General features: G+C 45.2%; 1 protein-coding gene across 8 annotated transcripts in view; it reads left to right on the top strand.

Moving 5' to 3' along the window:
* celf5a (cugbp, Elav-like family member 5a) overlaps positions 1-14,181 on the top strand; it is a 142,935-nt gene that overhangs the window by 97,148 nt on the left and 31,606 nt on the right. The window lies entirely within an intron of this gene.

The raw sequence follows: 14,181 nt of genomic DNA, 5'->3' as shown, positions 1-14,181 counted from the left end.
TGCTGCTGCTGTGGCTCAACACTACAGTATTTGTCAGAGCAGATAACAAATGCAGAAGCCGCCATCGGAATAGTGGGAATTACCAAAGCTGCATCACATATGCAACCACAGTGACATAAATATACATCCTGCAGATACAGTGCCGAGGAGACACAGGGAGGAATTTATGCAGGGCGTGATTTGAGTTAGAAAGCTGCGATGGCCCTATAGAAGACTTATTAGCAGGACAACAGATCGGAAATCAGTAGCGCTAGATAGCTACTCTGCATTCTACGATACAGCATAAAATGCATTGGGGAAGGAAATGTGGCAGCACGCTGCTAAAAAACCTTTTCCAATTTCATCCGTGCAGATACGGTGGGATTCACGCCGCACAATGCAGAGGATCCCAGGAGGTGTGACTGTGCAACCTCTGGGGGGGGTGGGGGGGGACCCTTTCAAAAAGTCATTTCAAAATACGTTTTGAAATGGGATGGTTACTAAACTGCTGTAACCGCCGCCTTTCAGGTTCCCGCGTGGCTCATAGGAGATAGATGAAAAATAACATTTGACGATCTCTGAACCTTGAAAGCTTTCTTCTCCTCCAAGAGGAAAAGGGAAACAAAAATTTCAGACTTTCACGCTTTGCCAGTGTTCTGGCCTTTTTCTCCCCCCTCTTCTGTGGCTCTCCTCCCTCCGCTTACACATATTGGAACCAAGGGTTTTTGTCTCTGTTTGTGAAGACAAGTGTTGCTTGAAAGGCATGCTTGACAATAAATTCAGAGGAGCTATATTTCATCCTTTGACAAGAATGAAAGAGCCCTCTAGCACAAAAACAGAAGCTGTGTGGACCCTGATGGAATTACATGGTCAGAGTTCATATGTAATGTACCAAGGCTGTTTTGTCTCATCCAAAAATGGCACACTGAAATTGAGTTCACAACTTTTTTTTTTTTTTATTCCCCCCACAAGGGCTTTGCTCGCTCGTTGCAAACTTTTATCAAAGGCTGGGTTGCAACTTTGACTTTTTTGCACTCCTTATAAAGGCCGATCGACTGTTTTCGTTGCATTCAGTTGCACCCCAGCACCCCCCGCCATCACCTCTGTGGCTGGTCTATGCCGGGAAGATTCTGGTAAAGGAGAGAGCTGTAGTGTCTTTGGGCAAAGGCATTGCAACTCTCAGGAATCTCAACTGCCCTCTGGTGGTAGGCAGCAGTATAGGAAATGTCAACCTTAGAAAATCAGGACAGATTAAAAACAAAGGATTATCTTCAAATAAAGATGATGAATGGAAGCAGCGTTTAGGAAATGATGACTTCCGTAACAATTTCGATGAGGGACAAAATAACTTTTACCCAGTTTGAGTGGAGTAATTGTTAGTTTTCTTCAGATGCACAGAAATACTTGGCCGATACAAGTTAGCCCTACCAGGCTAAGCAAAAGTGTCTTTTTCCCCCTCCTCCTTTTAGATCTAAAGTGTGTCCTCTTATTTCGCTCAACAGAATGGCTCTACAGCCACTCCTGATGGGTTGATTTCTCTTATTACTGCCGGTCATCTGGAGAAAATTTGTAGAGATTTTTCTTTCATTTTCCGGCGGTTGTGTTTTTTCTCCTGCTGCATTTTCTGTAGTCAGCTATTAAAGTAATAGGATGGGAAGTTACTGTCAGTTGAATCACCACTTTGACTTTGGCTCCTCTAATAATATTATCCTCCAGTGCTAAAGGTTACGTTCACCCCTGTGGTTTCAAACCACAGTGGTTTACATTTACGAAAGCCCTTTCTCCTTCTCGCTGCTGTCTGCCCTCCGTCTGTGCACATGTGGTTTGGTCTGCTCTCACACTGAGAACATTTGGTCAAAGTTTTGCTGGATCGCTTCAAGGGATATTTCACCTTTGTGGAACCCTTGTGGTCTTAGAGTAACACTGAGCTGAGTGTGTGTGTGTGTGGGGGGGGGGGGGGGGGGGGGAGAGGAGAGGAGCCGGTCAACCTGATGGTAAAGTCAGGGTTTGCTGAGCTCACCAAAGCCCCGACTGAGCAGGAGCAGGCGAGGGAGATGGAAGGCGCTGGAGAGTAGGAGCAAAAATGTTGACAAGACATAAACTTTTTCCTTTTGATCACAAAGCCTAATTTAGCTCCGTTGTGGGAGTTGTTCACACAGCAGATTAACGGTGCTGCAGAGAGGAAGCTCTGTTAACAAGTGTGACGATCAGACAGAACAATCCATCTTCTCTACTGGATCACCTTTACTCTGGAGCCTGCAGCCTCACCCTCCATTATCAATATGAAGACATGTAGCTTCCATCCAGGTGATAACTGCGCCTCATATTTGCTCTGGCTGCTGTTATTGCCTTTATGCTACAGTGACTAAATAACAATAACTATTACACATGGGTGAGATGAGCATGCTCATTTAAAAGAACTACTGTTTATGTTTCAGTTTCATCTTGGTAAAACTGTCCTACTTTCTCTTTGTGATGATGAGCCCGCTCAAATAATAGCGTAACAACCGTGAGCGGCTCCGTAATCACCTTGGAGGTTAACGTGCTTTTGTTGTAAAGCTGTAATCGTGGGCAGTAAATTTGAAACCTTCAATTCATATATTTCAGAATAACTAAATAACACATTGAACGGTGGGGCAGCAATAGCTCCTTTACATTGATGAACAATGGATTATTACGGTCTGTCATCAGCGTGGTAAACAAGAGAACGGCACTGAAGAACATTTCCTTAAGAACTACAGCAGCAGCGGGGGGGGGGGGGGGGTTGAATTTATCAGTGTAATAAAATTAAGCCAGCATTAACAATTTCAGTAACATTTTTCCTTCTAGAGTAAAATGTTGCATCGAAAATAGCCTCAAAATATTATGTTCAAAAATAAGAGCATAGCCGATGCTAACTGAAGTTCTGTAAATACGCAACCCCCTAAATGAGGCCATATTAATTTATGAGGCTGTAGCCTCCAACGACCTGCCTTGTTGCTGTAGCCCATGGCTAAACGCCACTGTTACTCTGTCTGCTCCCTCTTCAGCTTTTCAAAACCTATATTTGCTATAACAACTTGCTACTGATACGCTGCTAGTAGCCAGAGAGAATTATGCAGAATTAGCAGCCTAATCTGCATGGCGTGAGCCTTAAAAGACATTTTTTTGGTTTTTGTAACACACACACACACACACACACACACACACACACACACAACACACACACACACACACACACACACAACAAGCTTTCATTTTATTTGAGAGATATAATGTCTGTTTGGTGTGAGGGGGTGGTGGGGTTGGTATGAGGGGAAAGGAAAAGGTTATAAAGGCTGAAGGTGCCGGCTATTGTCACAGCCCCAGCAGGATTTTCCGTTCTGAACATCTAATCAGGGGCCGGTTCCCATCTGGGATCAAGGTGAGCCTAATTAACTGCAAATACAATAGAAACTGGTCGGACTGAGCACACCTGTGGTTTTCTGAGAAAAGAGCTAACAACATGTTACATACATTAGCAATGGTACCAAGGCTGCAGAATGGCTTTGCAGTGTAATGAGAAACTTAAAATCATCACCAAATGCTTTTAAACATCAAGACCACCAGGGAAGGCAGAGTTTTACAGCCAAATATCTTTAGGTTTTTTGTTTCTCTCCCGCAGGTAAGATGGAGCATCCAAACCTGTGCTGAAACAAGTTGGAAAAGCCTTTTTTGGGATGAATAAGAGAATATAAAAAGCAACATTGCCAGACTACTTTCATATTTTCATATTTGACTTCAAGATCTGTCTCTATCATTATGCAGCGGTGGACAGTGGTGGTGATAGTGATGTAATCGCAGTATGGATGGGACATTGGTCCACAGGCCTGTTTTTCAAGATAAAATGATCAAAGATCTAATGATTAGTGGTTATGTCACAGTTGGTCGCAGAAGTTTGACGTGAAAACCAAAACACGGTGTGATTAATTAATTCAAAAGCATCAGGGAGACATTTAAAACGTTCCAGTCGTACCACAAAAGCAGTCAGAGTTTCAATGATGAAACAGTACTTCGCTGCGTTTCACTGACTGGGTGTTCTCAGCAGTTTCTGCATTTAGCCGCATTCAACAGAGCTCAGTCCTGTATCGTAGCAACAGAAGAGCCAGAATGGAAACTTGTGGATAGGTCAATGTGATGGTGTCCACTTGACCCCCCTCCCGGTACAGCATCGATTTTTCTAAATCACAATATTTGGGCCCATGAAAACTAGACAGTGCGTCCTCACACAGCCAGACAACATGCGATCCTTTCATGTGTTATTGGGCCCATATCGAACCGACTGTGTCCTAATTAGAAAACATGATTTTAATACGACAAAGTTAAGGGGCGCGTCTCTTCATTTCCTCTCCCCTTCTGTATTTTTCAATTTCCTCACCTTGCTGCAGCATCTTCTGTGCGCCTGTTTGTCTCTAATCCTATTTCCTCTCCTGTGTGTGCATTTCATGTTGGCCTTGTTCCTCTAGAGACAGCCTCTCCAGGGGAACTTAATTGTCAAGTGTGCACTACAGCTAATCAGTAGCAAAGAAAATGGCCTTTAAAAGGATATATTATTGGAGCAAATTCAGATCATCCCCGCTCATACTCAACTACAACGACCGCGCCACTTGTTTGGGGATGTCTGGAATGACCCCCCCCGTTGTTGACTCCTGTGGCGGATAAATCTGTGTCATAGCGAACTGATGTGTCTTGGCGCATTTTGCGGCGCCATCTTGTGCGGGTGACGGCCCATAAATTGGGGCTTTTCCGCAGGTGTCTAATGTTCACAGTGTTTCTATATCATTGCATCACCTGTGCATGCTGTGAAGGCTGGATGGGCGGATGAGAGCCGCTATAATCACAATATATTGCACCTCTCACGGCATTTGTTGCATGCTTTGGGTTGTTTGCGGCTCTGTCCGTTATGGTGGTTTACAGTGTCTGCTCCTTGTAAATCACAGTATTTGCGCGGAGCTGCTTAGCCAAGCAAGCTTGCATAATTAAACAGCTATGTCGTTAGCAGTGACAAAAGTATAGTTTCTTTAGCAGCATAATGCTGGTACATCAAAAATGTTTATTATAGGTTTGGGGGATATTGTTCCACTTGTGTGGTGTGCTTACTAACTCCACATTGTACCTCCATTTCTTTTTCTCTTTACTTCAGCGCTGACATGAGTCTCAGAGGATCTCCATGATGTAGCGCCGTGTCAGGGTATAAAAGTGTGCGTCTGAAGCTTGTTCTCAGTGCTGTTGGGGCTCTGTCGTTCACACAGATTTGATGTTAATAAATAGACACATGGCTCATTAATAGTTATTAAATAGACCCTTGTGTTTATTTAAAATTCATCTGTATCTCTACGTCCGTGGTCAGTGGGTCCTACTCTGCCATATGTTTTGCCGAACAGCGTAAACTATTTAGAAAGTCTGCTTTCCTCACCGAAGAGCAGGCCTACTGATGGCTCAAGTGATGGCAGATTCGTTAGTGCATGTCAGCAGGGCTGCATCAGCAGTCTCTGTAAAGTTACGTAACACGCACATGCACATAGGCTTACCAACAGCATGGAGATGGACACAGAAGTGATGTGATTGCTGTGTTGGGCTGGTCTGTGGCCCTGACGCAGAGCTCCCGCCCGTCACTGGTGAACACGGTGTGGTAGTAACGGTCTGTTGCTATCTTACACCTGGGCAAAGCCATTTTTATTATACACTAGTTCATGTTGTTGGAAGCTCAGGCCCAGTTTAAAGGTGCAATTTAAGTCCCGCGTAAGAAAACAATAATGGAAGTGTGTGGCCAGTAGGGGGAGACCTGCAGGGGTATTTTTAAAGACGGGTGTCGAGGAGCTGCTGTCTTCCTCTCTCCAGGCGTTTGGTAGCACGCTTTCATTTTTAGAATGTTCACACTTTTCCTTCCCTCTTAACCTCAATCAGGTTCCGGCTGATGCGATCTTTTCAGCTTTGCACACAACCCCTCTGATACCGTGTACTGAAATGACGGCCTCCGTTTGTTTGCGTGTGTGTGTGGGTTTAATGCTGTGGTCTCCACACAGTGGGGGAAAAGGGGAAGGAAAAGGAAGTTAACAGCAGCCAAACGACAACAGATGAGCTGAGACTCCCTGCAAAGGAAATGATCATTCTTTAAGATATACCAAGCTGATATACAAATTTTATTTTGTTTTGGCCCTGAGCAACTGGCAGAACTGCCTGGGTGAACTGAGTAAAGGTCAGGGGGAATTAAAATGCTTACTGTATGGCTCGTCCAGGAGAGAGCCTGTGAGCTAGGTGGAGATAAAAAAGAAAGCCAGAGGAAAAGGCCATCTGTCTGATAGTTTAGTGTAAAGTGGTGAGAGAATGAAACATCTTTTCTTTTCACAGTCTAATGCTATTAGGTTTTGGCATTGCAGGTCTACCCCCCCCCCCCCCCTTCCCTCCTTCATATCTATCACATTCAGCTTGAGACGCAGACTCCATTTCTAGGTTTCCCGTGTAAAATCAGACCTCACGGTTCAAGGGTTTCATCAGCTCCATTCAGCTCTTCGCAATTTACAATACGCTCCTCTGCATGTCGGGAAACGAGATGTTCTGCTCCGACAGTAAACATATTCAATCCACAGCAAACAGTAGAAAAATGTCATCTGATGACGAATTCCATCAACATCCACACGCAGACACGTTTCGGAGTTCAGCTTATTTTTAAAATTGCACAGCTGTCTTCATGCAAAACGACCGTTGTTTACAGTTTCCTAAATTGTAACGCGTCTCATAATGTGTTGGAAAGTTAATGTTTTATATATTATCTAGGCATTTTATAAATGGGATCGCTGCTCCTTGAGCTCCACTTTCATCTTTGCCTTTGGCTCCCAAAATACTGTGCCTCATTACATTGAACTACAGCATTTATTTGAAAAAGAATAAAGTGCTTATTGACCCTGCAGTTTAATTAAAGCGCACCATTATCTCCTGAAAGCAGATAAGATAAATGTCTGTTAGCGTGATTGACAGGGTTAGGTTGTCTCCGTGGGTCACAGCGGCACTACAGAGGCCATACGTGCAGCACAAAAGCAGCAGCACAAAAGCTCCAAGTACAGCATGGTTCCAGATGTCAAAAGCTCTGCTTGAAATCACGATATGTACGTGTTAAAATAGAACAGCCCGCCTGTGACTCGCTTTAGACTTTTAGACTAGAGAGACGCTCCGAACAATGATAGGAAAGCTAAGCTGCTGGCTGGCAATATGCACAGAGCAAATCTGAATCTACTTTCAGCCATCGCGTGTCTAGACAGGTAAGTGTTGCGGAAACACAGCGCCGTCCCAGTCAGAGCTGGGGGAGGGGGGTGGCTGACATGCAGGGTGGCCGGTAAGCCTCTTTTGTCCATGTGCAGCAAAGTCATCTGCCAGCTCAGTTGCTCCAGCAGACAAAGCTTCAAAGTGATAGCTCACATTCTGCTACATCCTCGCTCTTTCTTCGGCCAGAGTTTGGGCATGGCCCCTCACTCTCTGCCTAAGCCTCCTCCTTCCATCTCCTTCTCTCTCTCCCCCACTCCCTGTCTCTCTCTCTCTCTCTCTCTCTCTCTCTCTCTCTCTCTATTTCACCCCACTGCAGCTTTTCCCTTAGTTTCTTTCTTTCATTTTCTTTTGCAAATGTTGCTTTTCTCCGCCTGTATTGCCCTATCTATTTCCTTCACTCTGTAGCAGGAAAGTAGCCATTGTAGCATTTCCAAAAGTCCGATTCTAGTAGAATTGAATCTATTTTTGTTTAACTATTTATTCACTTTTCCAATTTTCCTTATTGAGAGGATGCATATTAGGTTTAATTCAGGAAGATGAGGGGGTCAAACTGGTGTGACAACAACGTGTCAACCATCGAGCTCATCACTAAGTTATGCGAGATGAGAGACGGCGAATCGGGAATAATATGTCAGCGGCGGTGAGGAAAGAAAAGAGCTGCTGCGCTCTGAGAAGGAAAACCGGAGAAACTGCAAGTCTGGAGAGGGGGGAGGTGTTGAGGAGGGGGTGCTGGCCGAGGGGGGTGTGTCCGACATTACCCTCATGAATCAGTGTCAGCGGAGCGATGAGAAAATAATTAAGAAACAGGCTCGCTCTGTGTTAAATACTGCCAAAGGTAAAAGGCCCATTTTACTGTACTGGAACTCTGTACGGATGGAAAAGAACAGCAATACATGGGAGGGAAGGCAAAAGCGGTGCTGGGGAGAAAAAAAATCCATATCATAAATGATGCCAAAATGCCCTTCAGGTGGCATTATGAAAGCAGACAATATAAATAGCAGTGCCACAGTGTAAATGTTTATGTACAGTATACACGTTGCACAGCACTTTCAGGATTTATGGCCCGAGCTGTAATATAGTGAATTCCACACAAGGCTGTGAGTAATATTTCACATTTGTTATCATATGGAGTGTAAATTTGCTGAGACGTATACGGCGGAGATAAAATATTTTAAGCCGTCGCCATTCTTCTCTGAGTGGGTGGGTGGGCGGGTGGATGGGTGGGGGGGGTGGGGGGTTGCATGGAGGCTGTCACGTGTGCTCTGAGCGACCTGAACACACACGCGCCTGTAAACATTTACACACGCCGTACGCACATCAGAGGTTTATAGGCATGTTTAGGCGACGGGGACAGGCCAGAGGAATGCATAAAGGCTCTTTGGAGAATATCGGAGCCCTTTGAGCCGCGTGGGCAACGTCTTCCTATGTCTTCACATATACGTGCACGTACAGATGTGTGTGGGAGTCTTTGGGGCCGTCACATGTAATATCCATCATCCTCACTGCCAACGGCACGGAGAGATTTCACAGGACTCCAACCCCCCCACCCCGAGCAGGAATTCGCTCAGTTGTGGTCCTTGTAAGATATTTTGGACTGCAGGAGCTCACTTCCCATGAGGCTCCTGCTTGGTAACACATTATAGTCTTATCTCAAGCTATTGGCCTGACCATTATGCTATAGGCAGGGGGTGCGTTGAATTACAGCATCCACCACATTTCAGACGTTCTTTGTGATGTTTTACACATCTTCATGAAACTAATGTGTGCCTTGACAGCGCAGCAGGTAAAGGTGGTGGGTGTGGGTCTCTAATTTGCTTTCTGATGTAGTGAGCGCACGTATGCTATAGCCGCTGTGTGACAAGCGAACAGTAATTATATTTCTATGGTTAGATAATTGAGTCTATGAATATTTGAGCAACCTCCTGTCAGTGGATTATGTGTAATTACACGTATGTGTCATCAGCGCCATCTATTTCAGAGAAATGCTGATGCTCATGCTGCTTATCAAGGCCCTGCAGATAGTGCTGACTTGGGTTTTTACCTGCAGCTTCAATGGGCCACAGCTGAGCTGCAAACAGCCACAACGCCAGTAAGGTGACATCGTAACATGAAATCACGGCGTGTCAGATGATGCTACACTCTGACGCTAGAGTCAGGCAATAATTCTAAAGTGAATTATAGGTGGAATATAAGCCGAATCTGGCGGTGGACGTTTACGGGCAACCTGGGTGAGCATAGGGGTGAAATATAGCAGGGTTAGCATTCATATGTGATTAAATATCTCGGTTCTGTGTCAGTAATCCTCTTTTTATTCAGTGTTTATGCTTCAGTAGCAGTGTGCGTAGCATTGCTTTGGTGATGAAATTGCACAACGGGGAGCGCAGGTTTGATAACATTCTCTCAGAACTGCATTACTGTTTTTTTGTTTGGTTTTGTTTTTTGGGGGGTTTTATGCTTCTGTTTGCAAGCAGCATCTCTGAAAAACAGCGCTAATAAGCTACCTCATTAGAGCCGCTTCACGGTAGGCCTAGCAGTGTGCACTGGCCATTCCGTGAGCTATAGCATGCAAACTTCAAAAGATGCTTTCAAACACTGAACAACAGTGTTTATTTACTGTAGAAACGGTTCTGCTCTTTTCTTAATCCACATTATTTCTTTCTCTTTTTTTTTTTTTTGGTACAGGCTGCAAACTCGGTTTTGCTTCCAAGTTGCTCAGCATATAAAGGTCATTATTTAGTAGTTCATTTTATACCCTTAAAGCCCTTTCATATCTTTGGAGTTATATTGGAACTTTTCTCTGATTTCTTTGCAAAGCAGAGAAATATCTGAAGGGAGAAGCAGGTGTTTGGATGTCTCTGGCCTCTATACTGATCCCTGACTGTAACCACAGTAGGGTTCACCACTAGAGCCAGCACTCTTCAGATCCTGTATATTGTGCACACGCACACACACGCCCGTGGTCACTGACTTATTAGTGCAAACACAAGCCCAGTTAGAAACCTATATGTAATAAATTGGATTAAATTCCTCTGGCTAAGCACCGTGAGCTCTTCGGGTTAATTAATTCCGTTCCATTCTGTCTGTATTTTTATGCTCGAACACATGCTGACACTGTTATTTTGAAGCAACCCGCTTATTGGAGGAGTATAACAAGCCCGTGTCAAAGTGAGCGGAAGCCGCAATTCTTGATATTCCAGTTACAAAGTGATTTTGATTCCTGCTTTTCTCTCAGCAAGAACCTACGCTACAGTTGGTAGCGCTAATATGGTGGATCCTTCCCCTCCTCACAGCCTTCCCTCAGCTCTTATCTTCCCCTGCAAATGAGAAAACCTGGATGGCTTCTCAGCCCCAGTTTCTGCCTGGATGCTATCTCACTGAGTTTTAATATATTTATCCATTCATTATTGTCCTCTTTTATCAGCCAGCTAATATTGTTCATAATTTGTCCTTATCTCCAAGCCTGACAGTCAATTTTGCACTCTGCTTCAGCAGACAGATGGAAAAATGACCCTTGTCTAACCCTTCCTTCCATAACTTCTCTCCTTCCTTCATTGCGCTCCTCTTGAAGCCCCAGTGAAACACGGTTGACAGCCTGCTATATCAGTAGTAGTCATAGCAACCCCCTCCCCTCCCCATCCTCATGACAGAGCTTTTTCTCTTCAGTGCGCGCTCTTTCTCTCGCTCACAGAATGTCGTTAAGTTGCAACCACTGGGGATGAGACAAAAAAGAGGGGACATTTTCAAAACCATAGAACCCCACAGACTCCCCATCACTCCTCCCCTTCATCCCCTCCCCCTCGGATTTATTTTTCCCTTTGTTTTTTGACTGCATCATTCTGCAGACGCTGTATGTCCACACACATTTCACGTCGCTGTATCCTTCCCATCAACTTCCTCAACACTATACTGCCAGAACGAGACTGTTGATGATTACTGTATGTCCCCCATACGTTAGGCAGAGTCAGAGTTCAACGCAAAGAGGAATTTCCACTTCCGCCTCATCATTTCAGATAAGGGCCCTATGATAGTCGCCCGCTCAGCTAGAAGCAGATACGCCCACTCAATCCCAACTTGAATGTTGGTAGAGACGATGAAATCACCTGACCAAAGTACATGGAAAACTGGGCTGCAGAACTAACGAAAATTACACTAGTGTGGACGTAGCCTAGTCCCACATATTCGCTCTCCCTCTCTCCCTTTCTCTCCTCTGTTTGCTCCAGAACCTCCTCTGCTGCCGTGTTTCTATTGAATAAATCACATTTCAATGTCACAATCTCCAGCAGGCTGCAGTGTAATAATGGAGCGTGCAGTAATAAGCCCCCCCCCCACCGCATGTTATGGTATGGTGGAGCAGGAAGTGTATTCAGGCTGGACAGGAAATCCTTCACAACTCCAGTGGAAATCAACATTATGTAACCAAAATTTGGACCAAAATTTAGAGCACATTCATACTGAAGGAATTACACTAGCATGGGAATAATAAGAGCACAGCACGAAGAATGAGACGCAAAATATTACTGATATCATTTGTGTCAGCGCCGTAGCTCAAAAACTTCACTCTAGAAGAATGAGCTCCCAAGGGTCCAAATGGACCTCGTAATCTCCAGTCTGCATAACCAGGCAACGCTGCCATTTCATTATTCTGGAGTATAATTTCCAAACAAACATCTGCTTAGTAGCTATGGGTAAATGAAACGTGATGGGGGGTGAATTTCAGCAGGAGCGTGGCGTGCGTCACATACAGCCCCCTCTGACAGTGTGCTGTAAATGCATCCTAATGCCAGCGTGACGCGCAGTTTCACAGTTAAGCTGCTGCTGCTTATTAGAGCCCTGAAATGTTTAGGTGATGGCATTTCACTGTAAACACTATAGCGAGCGGGGAGACGCTCTAATTAAGGCTGGTATTTATGTTGACTGGGCTCTGTTGTAAGTGAAGAAAGGCAGCTCATAATTCCTTGTCTTGTTATATATTCATCTGCGCAGAAGGTGTCAGTTACCACAGGCTAGAATCGGTAACTAAAACATGACTCAGCTGCTTTTTTTGAAGGCTGCCTATGAGAAGAGCAAACCAGGGCAGAATTTGTTGCTGCTCACGATGTGACTTGTAATCAGAATGATTCAGGATCGAGTGTGACAGACAATTCAATTGACTCGATCTGAAACACTCTTGACACATCTTGCTAATAGTCCATTTACTCTATATGGATTGTCATGACGCAGGCGACGCAGAGGCTTGTTGGGGGATAACTATATAGGAGGTGAGGGGAGGGGGTTAGCGCTAGGTGGTAAAATGAGATGATATTTTAGTGGGACATATATTTAGCATGGACTCTGTGTTTGTGTTTCACTAATGGTCCAACAGTTCCTGAACAAAAATGAGCTACCCTGAAGAAAAACTGGATTAATGGTGTACAGAACAGTTGAGAGAGGGACGAGCAACTTGAGTCGCGTATTATTTTTGTGTGTGTGGTCGCGGTAGAAGATCTGTCATCCGTAATCCTCCGCGTCAGGATTTGAAAGAACACTCGTTAGTTTCCCTCTCTGCCTCTCCCCTCCATGTCGCTTTACACCCCCAAGATATGTGCAAATGGCTGTGGGTGTTTTGTACTCCGCGCGTGTCTGTTTGCAGCCTTTTCTGCAACATTGTAGATAAATGAGATAATGTTTCAATCGGCGATGACCGTGGCCCTGACATTTCCAATTGCATTTTTGTTCCGAGCAGCTACAGCAGAGCTCTGGACGGCAGATTACTATCTGGACTCTGTTTATTTTCTACATTCTCTCTATATCTGTCCCTCTCTATGTCGCTGTCTTTCCCGCTCTCTCTTTCGGACAAAGATGAGGAATTCCTCCTAAATCTCATAGTGCATACGCCTCCATATAATCCACTTGGCTGTAATAGACAGAGCCAGCAGCTCTGTGCTGGCCAATAAGACACATAGACCTGATATATTTTGTGTATGATCTGTCGCGCTAGAGGTGACATGCTTGCTAGCTGGCTTCTGGCCTGAGGGTGGATGCAGAGCTGTATTTTAAGGCATGCCACACGCCGGCTCTTGAGTGCGTGACCGTCAGACTGCAGCTCGTATGAAGATTGATAAAGGTCATACATTAATTCAGAGCTTGTCAGATCCCCATCATCTACATGATGAAGGGAGTTGGAGCCAAAGACCGCAGTGAAAGGCTGCGGTCGCCTGGGTGGTCCTGTGTGCCGTGTGGCTCTACAGAAGTGTATATGAGATGTGGCATTCAAGAAAATTTGTGCAGGCCGGCCCTTCCCCCTCTTCCTCGGCTCATCTCCCCAGCCAGCCTCAGAATTTATATTCACCTTCCAGCAAAAGGAAGGACCATCTTGGCCTTTCATTTTCCAGTTCAGGGCTTTTCTCTTTTTGCAGATAAATGCTCTCCAATCCACCCTGACAGATGTCACATTGCATCACTTCCATTATGATACATAGCCTCTGATCCTGCCACTTGCAATAAGGAGTCGGCACCAGGGACGCCGCTCCCTGGACAACATTCTGACACGGGTGATTATTTTAAAGGTGCATCATTGTCGGCGCCGAGTGCGGAAACCCTAGCTGGGCGCCACGTCCACAAACACTAGCTGCAGGAATGTGGGTATCAGCTCGTGTCTGGGTCAGGCAACGACAACGGCATGACACACTCACTACTCGTCTCAGGTCACCCTGACGCGGCGCAATATCTTCGGTTGGGATTTATGCCGCTCTGTGCTGCAACGGCTGCGACTCTTGTCCCTCATTCTCTTCTCCGTTGTGACTTCGCAGGTCAGAGCAGCAGAAACAATCTGTGTAAAGGGAAGGGTTTAATGCTTCTTCTGCCAGCAGAGGCACACTTCACTCTAGCATTAATCATCCTGGGCCGGAGTACATCAGTAAACACAGCGTGTCAGGTCAAGGT

Source organism: Takifugu flavidus, chromosome 7 (genome assembly GCF_003711565.1).
Source record: "Takifugu flavidus isolate HTHZ2018 chromosome 7, ASM371156v2, whole genome shotgun sequence".
Lineage (NCBI taxonomy): Eukaryota > Metazoa > Chordata > Actinopteri > Tetraodontiformes > Tetraodontidae > Takifugu > Takifugu flavidus.
The sequence above is the reverse complement of the archived record's forward strand: the minus strand, read 5'-3'. Positions and strand labels throughout refer to the sequence as shown.